This window comes from Brienomyrus brachyistius, chromosome 17 (assembly GCF_023856365.1).
Source record: "Brienomyrus brachyistius isolate T26 chromosome 17, BBRACH_0.4, whole genome shotgun sequence".
Classification (NCBI taxonomy): Eukaryota; Metazoa; Chordata; class Actinopteri; order Osteoglossiformes; family Mormyridae; genus Brienomyrus; species Brienomyrus brachyistius.
In genome coordinates, this window is record NC_064549.1 from 11,695,596 (window position 1) to 11,705,679 (window position 10,084).

Here is a 10,084-nt window from a genome sequence, read left to right on the forward strand (position 1 = left end):
CGCAGTAGCCGATAGCGTAATGAGAGCCGCCATACATTGAGGAAACAAGTCCGCGCTGCCACAGTGATCGCCGTTCGCTCGTGCAACTTCATCTAGATTCGATAACTTCATTCTTGTATGACTGGCCGAGAATTTTTCTTTATGCAGTTTAATTATCTGTGCTTTATTACATGACGTTGGTGGTTATTGTAAGTTGGTGAACAAGTCACGTCAAAATAGTGTGACAAAATTTGTCCTCATATATACACATCTTAAATTGAGATGTTCATTTTCCTTTTTTATTTGACCAATTCAACGTTAATTGGCATTTGTTTAAAAAATATTTATCTATATCCGCAATTTAAGTAACCTATACAGACGTTTCATGAATTTCCCCTTACAATTAGCATTTAGCGAAGTTGAAATACAATACTCAATCAACAGTGACCACAGTAACATCGATTCGAGCCTCTGCTCACTGCTGTGATGTTATGTACCATATAACCATCCCCTTTACAAAAGTGTAGCATTACTTGTTGCTTTGCTCAACAATTTTGCATTGTCACAATGGTGTGTGTATATGTGCAATCACATGTACATGTGTCTGTGTGTACATGTGTATACTGGTGTATGAGCATGTATGTGTGTGTGTGTGTGTGTGTGTGTGTGAGAGAGAGAGAGAGGAGAGAAATACTCAGCACATTAATGAGTGAGAAAGCAGACGCTGCTTGACCTCGAGTCCGGTTCCCAAACGCTCCAGAGCAGTGGAAAGGTGATGAGTTCCATTGTGTCACGTCTCCCCACGTAGCCCCCAGCACAGCTCAGCGTCTCCCCCAGGACAGGCCCTGTAGTCCAGGGCCGGGGGGGGATTGCTCCGAGTCAAATGGAATAATCGGACCAAAGGTCCCCCCCTCAATGACTCTCATTCAAGAGGTCAGATTCAGTCGATCGCTCCCTGCTGGGCGGAATTTACGCTGCAGAGGTCTGCCCCAGCTGTTACCACGGAGACCAGGCCATCACTGATCCCCGTGTCTAGAAGACAGGCCGCACGATTTACCTCCAACAGTGCACAACATTTGCTGTGCCCATGTTGATCGTTACCTTGGTCCCTTATGCTTCTGCTAAGACACATTTACTTCCAGAAAGAAAGTCAATTTTCTTTGACTTTGAAGATTACCAGCACTTATAAAGCACTTTATGCTTTAGAGCACTGTTTCAGAAGCCAGTCCTCGGGCCACACTGGACGGATCCACATTTTTGTTTTATCTCACTTCCCAGACACCTGTAAGGTATTTAAACTCCTGATTGCTTGGTTCAGGTGTTCTGGGAACTGGGGTAAAACAAAAATGTGGATCTGTCCAGTGTGGCCCGAGGACTGGCTTCTGAAATGCTGCTTTAGAGATTTAATGGACACAACTCCTCCAATTTCTGTCTTGGTAATTAACATCAAGGGCTTATGAGGAGCCACCACTCTTAACTTTAATTTGGGAACCCGGAGCCCCCCAGACATGAGATACATGCTTAGTGGAGGATTCCAGGGAAAATCCCGGAGAAGCTGCAGTCACATTGCTGGCCGTGTCCAGCGGACCCCAGCCCTGCATAGCCGAGCAGACATCTGTATGTGCGAGACCCAAGCATCCTGCTGGGATGTGGAAGGTCACTGGTGAGAACACAGAGTTTGCAGAGGACATGGGTTCCGTATGAAACACCATCTATTATTTATCACAGTTTCTGAATGAAACCGAAGGAGCACTGAATTATTTATATGCATAACGATTTTATAACAGTAAATACTTAAATGTATTTAAAGTCCAAATATTTGATGGATCATTGATGTTTTTTAAAATCCCTTTAAAATGAAGGAATGCCAAAAATGACCTCTCAGATTGCTCAGATCATTAAAACCCTCTCTTCTGAGGACAGACGTAGTAGCAGACGTCACAGTGTGAATCTCGGGTATCTCATTCAGAGAAGGCTTGACAGCTGCTTCCGCATACCTAACCCCAGCTAACTTCACACTGGTTCTTCCTTGTTACTGGATGTCAAAAGTGATGGTCGCGCAGTTCCTTCAATTAGAGCTTAGTACTTCTGCGTCACGTGACTATTTAAAAGGAAACCAAGACGGGGTTTCTGGGTAAGTGAGTATAGTTCCAGGCCAGCAAGTCTGCTGTGGACTGTAGAGTCTGAAACACAACTGCAGAGTAACACCAGAGAGGGAGTAATATGGGGGCTGAGTAACTCGAGCTTCAGGGTTGATTCACAGTGTGATATCTGTCACATACGAGTCCATTGGCCTCTTCTGTTCATCGCCATATTTGGCTATTTGGAAAGAGGGTGTGTGTGTGTACATGGTGTGTGTGTACATGTTGTGTGTGTATATGGTGTGTGTGTGTATGTTGTGTGTGCACATGGAGTGTGTGTACATGGTATGTAAGTGTGTGTACGTAGTGTGTGTACATGGTGTGTGCGTGTGTACATGGTGTGTACGTGGTTTGTGTGTGTGTACATGCGTGGTGTGTGTGTGTACATGGTGTGTGTGTACGTGTTGTGTGTGTATGTGGTGTGTACATGGTATGTGTTTGTGTACGTAGTGTGTGTGTATGTAATGTTTGTGGACATGGTGTGTGTGGTGTGTACATGTTGTGTGTGTGTATGTGGTGTGTGTGTACATGGTGTGTGTGTGTGTACGTAGTGTGTGTGTGTACGTTTTGTGTGTGCATGTGGTATTTGTGTGTATGTGGTGTGTGTGTATGTGTGTGTGTGTGTATGTGTGTGTGTAGAGGTGGTGTGTGTGTGTGTGTGTCTGTGCCTGTGTGTGTGTGTGTGTGTAGGTGGTGTGTGTGTATGTGTGTGTGTAGGTGGTGTGTGCGTGTGTGTGTGTAGGTGGTGTGTGCGTGTGTGTGTGTGTGTGTGTGTAGGTGGTGTGTGTGTGTGTCTGTGCCTGTGTGTGTGTGTAGGTGGTGTGTGTGTGTGTCTGTGCCTGTGTGTGTGTAGAGGTGGTGTGTGTGTGTGTCTGTGCCTGTGTGTGTGTGTGTGTGTGTGTGTGTGTGTGTGTGTGTGTAGAGGTGGTGTGTGTGTGTGTGTGTGTGTGTGTAGGTGTAGGTGGTGTGTGTGTCTGTGCCTGTGTGTGTGTGTGTGTGTGTGTGTGTAGGTGGTGTGTGCATGTGTGTGTGCGTGTGTGTGTGTGTGTGTGTAGGTGGTGTGTGTGTGTGTGTGTGTCTGTGCCTGTGTGTGTGTGTGTGTGTAGGTGGTGTGTGTGCGTGTGTGTAGGTGGTGTGTGTGTGTGTGTCTGTGCCTGTGTGTGTGTGTGTGTAGGTGGTGTGTGCGTGTGTGTGTGTCTGTGCCTGTGTGTGTGTGTGTGTGTGTGTGTGTAGAGGTGGTGTGTGTGTGTGTGTAGGTGTAGGTTGTGTGTGCGTGTGTGTGTGTGTGTGTCTGTGTGTGTGTGTGTGTGTGTGTGTGCCCCTGATGGTGCCCCTGATGGTACCTCTGTGGCTGTATCCTACTCCTGCGTCTCTACCTGACCTTACAGGACACTGGCGGGAGAAGACGGGAATGTCAAAAATAAAACAGCAAGTCTGCAGAACACAGGAAGAGAGTATTAATATCCATTAGCGGGAAAGAAGTCGTTGCCTGTCCTGCCATATACATTATTAATGAAGGTTCGAGGGGCTTCGTTTTTCAGCCATTGCTTCCGGGCAGAGTTAAAGTGCACAGCTACTCGGAGTATGAGTACCTCTGATACATCCACCGGTGAAAAAGGGATGGAGTACAGGGCTTTGCTCACCCAGCCCAAGATGCTTGTCCAGGGCTAGAAGCAGTCAGGAGCTGCATGGGTGGATGGATGCTGCATATTGGAAAGTAAATACACTCATGCATTAAAATGGGAAATATTGTAGTATTTTGGCATTTTATTTTAGATTAATGACCACATTAGAATGCAGGTAATTATCATTAAATGGTACTTTTATTCTACAAAGCTGCTCCAAAATGTGGGGTGGCATGGTGATATAAGCTAGTTCGGCTGTCTCACAAGCAATTACAGAAAATGGATGTTCTAAAGTGCTTGAAAAATGAAATATCAGATTGGTTTAGGTTTAGGGTAACTTTCCCAGTGATCCCTGCAGTTTTATCTGTTAAACTTGCTCATACTGCATACATGCTGCCGGTCAGCACAAGCGTATGTAACGCTTCAGATTATCGAAGCCATGTGACTTAACGGTTGGACAGAAGTCACACGACAGGTAACCAAAACACAACTGTGCCTGTGAGTCGAATCTGGTGCATTCATGCAGAGGTTTCCCACAAGAGCCAGTCTTAGTTTCACCAAGGAGAGAGAGGGATTTTTTAAATATGAAATTTGCACCCAGTTAGCACAGAGCTTTAGGCTTGCTCTACGGCACCGAGCAGAAGTGTTTTTACTAAGGTCAGCTGTGAAATTATCCTTCATCATGCATCCGCACCATCTCTCTTCCTGACAGGAGCTCCCTGACCTGCATAATAATGTAATTATTCACCTTTTCCCTATCACTTATAGCCAGAACTTTTGAACATTGCACATATATGGATAATATACATTGTACAGTCCTAGTTTTTGCACAACTTGTATATAACTTTGCACATCTGAGTGTATAACACGCTCTGCACTGTGTGTAGTATAGTGTATAATACCTTACTGTTAATAATGTACTGTTAATGTAGTATGTTTTGCACAGCATATAATACAGCTCATAATATACTTGCACATTTCTATTGTTTGGCAACCGTAGGGTTGCAGGTTCGAGCCCTGGTTCCTCTTGACCCCATCAAAGTGCCTTTGAGCAAAGACACTGAACCCCACATTGCTCCCGGTGTGCAGGTTGGCACCTTGCATTACAGCCTCTGCCAGCGGTGTGTGAATGCGTGTATGAATGGGTGAATGTGAGGCATAAAATGTAAAGTGCTTTGAGTACTCATAGGAGTAGAAAAGCGTTATATAAATGCAGTCCATTTACCATTTAGTCCATTTACCATTTAGTCCATTTATCATTTGCATTTCATGTTGTTGGCACAAATTTATTTTTAGCTACACTACCGCACATTAGGTAACTTACTACACTTATTGGCTTAATATTTGCTGTAATATTTTTGTAAAGTTACCTGTACTTACCTTTATACTTCACTTTGCTCTTTGCTTTTGACTTTAGTTTTACTTTACTATATTTTACCTTGACTGGTTGTTAAGCAACTGCAACAAAATAATTTCCCTCCAGTATCAGCACAGTTTTTCTGATTCTGATTTGTCTGTGTGTGTGTGTGTGTGTGTGTGTGTGTGTGTGTGTGTGTGTGTGTGTGTGTGTGTGTGTGTGCTGGAGTGGGGGGGAGTTTCCAGTCCACAAAATCGCCATTAACATTGCAGGGTAATGCCCTGTGTATTTTATAATTCTTTATATACCTATGCATATACCATGTGACACACACAATGCGGAGGAGCAAACGGTTACATGTAAGGGCATTAGGTAATGAAATTACAAAATAAATGTAATCTGTTACAGTTACTGAGAAAAATATGTAGTTAAATAAATTGTGATTTGGGCAGCATGGTGGCATAGTGTTGCCTCACACCTCTGGGACCCGGGTTTCAGTCTCTGCCTTGGCTCCATGTGTTGTGGGGTTTCCACTGGGTACTCTGGTTTCCCCCCCCAACCCCAACATCCTGGGTTGTCTCCTGCCTTGTGGTGCACTCTCTGGCATGAGTTCTGGACCCCTGAGATCCTGAATAGAATAAATGGTGACTGAAAATGAAGGATGAATGGATACATTACAGTTAATAATTAAAACGTTGGTGATTACAAATTGGTTACATTTGTACAGTCAGACCACAGAAATTCGCAAGGTTATGTTCCAGAACCCGTCGCGAATGAGGAGGATTCGCGGATGTTTGGTAATGTCACTACCAAACTATAGTTTAAACCCTAAATATGACCCCGTCATGCTCCCAAAACACTTTAATTTCATTTAAAAGTTAGCTTAATACAGTACCTTTAAAAAAACAAATGTTTGATGTAAAATTTAGTACAGTGTTGCCTGACGGATATTTGCCACACTAGAACACTTACAGTACAGTGTATTAATGTTACCCCTACTAATTCATAGAACGCTGCCGTTTGCTTTTGCATTCACAGTAAGGTAAAATGAGTGAACGAACGGGACTGTAAACCTATTGACAGAAGTCATGTACGTAACCAAGGTACAATTCAATAAAATGCGTAAAAGAAACTTGTACTGTACGTACAGGGTACAGGTATTCAATCAATTAAAAATTACGTAAAGACGTACAGGAATAATAAGATATAAAAATACTGTATGTGCGCTAACCACGAAAAAAAGAACAAACTTTTTTGCAGGTAAAGTGAATAAAAATTAATGGTGAAAAATGTTTGTAAACCCTAAAATTACACAAGTTTGTTGCTATCTGTTGTGCGCATGTCTGAAACAGTTTGTCCGGCAAGGCTGTTGGCTGGCTATGTGTAAACGCAAAATATGATTGGTCGGTACCTTGTCGGAATTCAGGTAATCGGAACTAAACGTAAGTAAACAAAGATAAAGCCAATTTAAAATGGGGCATCCTGAACTAAGTGCAGAATAGGGGCCTGAATCTCGGATAACTTGTCAGATTTAAGGTACCCTAGTTTAAATGGACTTTATCTTAGTTCACCTTTGCCCAAACTACCATAAACCTGATAAGTTATCCAGCTAAGAAAGAAATCCCGGCTTCGCGTTGCAAAATAGCAAAATAGAGCTTCTCCTGCAGAAATGCTAATATCAGACAAATGGAATATCATAGAAGGTGCGGCATGGTGGTGCAGTGGTTAGCACTGTATGGGGCGGCATGGTGGTGCAGTGGTTAGCACTGTTGCCTCACACCTCTGGGACCCCGGTTCGAGTTTCCACCTGGGCCACATGTGTGTGGAGTTTGCATGTTCTCCCCATGTCATCGTGGGGTTTCCTCCGGGTACTCCGGTTTCCCCCCCCCAGTCCAAAAACATGCTGAGGTTAATTGGACTTGCTAAATTGCCCGTAGGAGTGCATGTGTGAGTGAATGGTGTGTGAGTGTGCCCTGCGATGGGCTGGCCCCCCATCCTGGGTTGTTCCCTGCCTCGTGCCCATTGCTTCCGGGATAGGCTCCGGACCCCCCACGATCCAGTAGGATAAGCGGTTTGGAAAATGGATGGATGGATGTAATATCATAGAAATAAAACTGCATGGCAGATTTATTCCAGAGACTCTACAGAATCCAAAAATAACTGGATATCCAATTGGATAAGTCTTAAATATCCCCTGGTAATCACTCTAGTCCAAAAGATGGCACTAAAGTGTTAAACAGTTTAAAAATGTAACTCTCTAATATGTTTTTAAGGGTTTCAAAGCCAAAAACCAAACCAAGGCTAAATTTTTAATGGTTTATCGGTTGAGCGTTATTGAATTAAACTTTGGAGTTGGTTAGTGAAGCTATCTTTTCAGTTAATTGTACACACCACTGAAAACTAGTAATCACTAATCAATTTCAAAAGTAACCTTCCCAACACTGGTCACACACAGAAACACACAACAATCATTCCAATTTAGTGGAAGAAAACCTGGAACGCGTTCACTGCGAAAACGGAATGCAGCGTTCGTTACAGTTTCCGGCTTGAACATGCTGGTGGGTGTGTCCGAGATTTTAACCAATTGGCAGCTACGCGTATATAAACCCCGCCGAATTAAAAAGGCAGTACCCACAATGGAGCCTAGCCATATTTGCAGCACGTGCATAACACAGCAAAGGTGTGACCACTGTTTCTGTTTGAATAAACATCTTGCATTGGTTCGTTAGAGATGCAGGATTTAAACCCAAACAGGTGAGCCCATCTGGAATCAGCCTGTAACAGAAAGTGCACTTCCTGAGGATTCGGCCCCTTCCCACCCCACTGTACCCCAGCCCTGTCCTTAATGCAATGTAACCAAATCATAAAAAGCTGCTGATCAGTACTGTAGGCAGTACAACGGTGACGACAGAGATATTTCCCCACCAAATCCGCACATCCCACACCGTCTGCACGGCACTCATTTCCAAGCAACAACAGAAGCAACATTCCGCAGATTTACTTCCTAATGACGGTTTCTATGACAACAGCGGTGACTGAAGGAAGCAGCCGACCACGTGCCGGGAGAGCAGTGGGGGCAGGCGCCGGGGGCCTGGAAAGGCGTAGCTCCTCCACCGCTCCACCTGGCAAGGAGCAGGTGTGACCTTACCAGCAGAGCACAGCGACACCTCATGCGGAGAAGTCCCGTCATCCGGTGACAGGGCTGAGGTGAGAGCGAGCGTGCTGAGGATCTGGACTGTCGGGTGGCACGGAGGCGGGAAACCAGGGAGACGGAGACCAGGACGTCAACGCTGAGACGTTCATCTGGAAGTTCCCGGGACTTTGCCTACAGGGAAGCAGAACGGTTAATGTTCTGCCCCACAGTTGGACACTGGGACTTATTTTCCAGAAATTATTGGTTTAAAAATTATTTAAACTATAATTTTTTTTCAGCACTCTTTGTAGGAGTCAGATGCCCCAGGGAGGGCAGAAGCCCGTACTTGGGGCAGGTCTATGGGAAGCTGCATTAGAGGCTCTTTAATGAGAGAGTTTATAACATTTGAGTTGCCAGAATTTGACCTTCTCCATTCAGACACACATCCTCTTAACTCCATAGAGACCAGACAAACAAAAACACAGCATGGGACTTTAGCGGAGAGCTCAAAAGCTCGGCCATGATTATGCCCAAGAAAATAAAGAGTGCTTTACGTAGTTATGAGGGGGAAAAAAACAGACGGTTTGACATTTAGTGCTTTTCAATGATGAAATAAAGAGCGGAGTTTAAGGCTGAAATCCTTGGAAGTTTAAAGACGTCATGATGACCATAAATGGAAGAGTACTGTTATTCTGATCATGCCTGTATGACCACAATGCAGCGATGTGCGGCAGCAGTCAGAAAGACTAGAAATTTAATGGGCATGTCTCGCTATGAAATAGAATTATATAAGAAGCAAGACTAGTAACACCTTCGCAGAATAAGTGACGCAAACTCTATACATGGCATCAGAGAAACGCTAAGCTGTCCCATCCTCCCGTATGCTGGCCATGGGGGTCTCTGTGCTGCCTCGCCAATGACAACCCTGCTGGCTAATTAGGATCTCTTAATTAGAAAATGTGCGCAGAGTGAATCCTCCTAGACCTGTAGCCATGACGACTGCATCACGCATACTTCACTTTCAGCTTACTTCCCACAATGTGTACAGCTAACGAGACCTTTTCTTGGTGCGGTTTCTATCTGACTGCTACTGCTACAAACTCAAACAGATCATCGCGTCTCTTGTAAAGACCAGCGAGCACATTGAATTGCAGAATGTAGTCACCATTAAGTCTTCCAATAAAATAATGCAGAGTCTCATTAAAAACATTATTTATGCCAAATACATTTCTGAATGTCAAAAACATTCTGCAAATCCAAGCATTCAGTTGATCTTGTACACTACACACATCACACACACAGACACACACATGCACTCCAAGACAAGGTGTTAAATTTGCACCAGTAATTTCCTGTAGGAGGGTCACGGTTCGCCTGACAGTGTCATTTGGCCAGGGAAGGTATGGTCAGCCAATTAACTGTAAAATATCAGCAGAGCAGCAAAGAAAAGCATCCTGTGGTCCGATAAGTGATGCTAGGGTTCAAAAAGTGGAATAGAAGTCAGGGAAACGGGGCGAGATCTTTAAGAAGCCTTCAGCCCCAGTGTGTGAGATCAGCTGGGAGGCAGACTTCATCTGGATAGAGGAGCCAAAGCAGAGGAGCTGAGAGGAGCGAGAGGAGCAGCGACAAGGGCCGGGCGAAGGGTGAATCATCATCAGGCTGTATTTATAGTGTCCGGCCTGGGGGGTGCGAGGGATGGGGGGGGGGTGCTCTCGAGTCTGTGCATCTCCATCCCTGAGACCAATGTGATACACATCTCTGTTCATTGCCAAGAATCTAATAAAGATACATATAAAGCAACTACTAATGTGGTACGATATAATTCTCCTCTAGTGCAATGCAGTGCAAT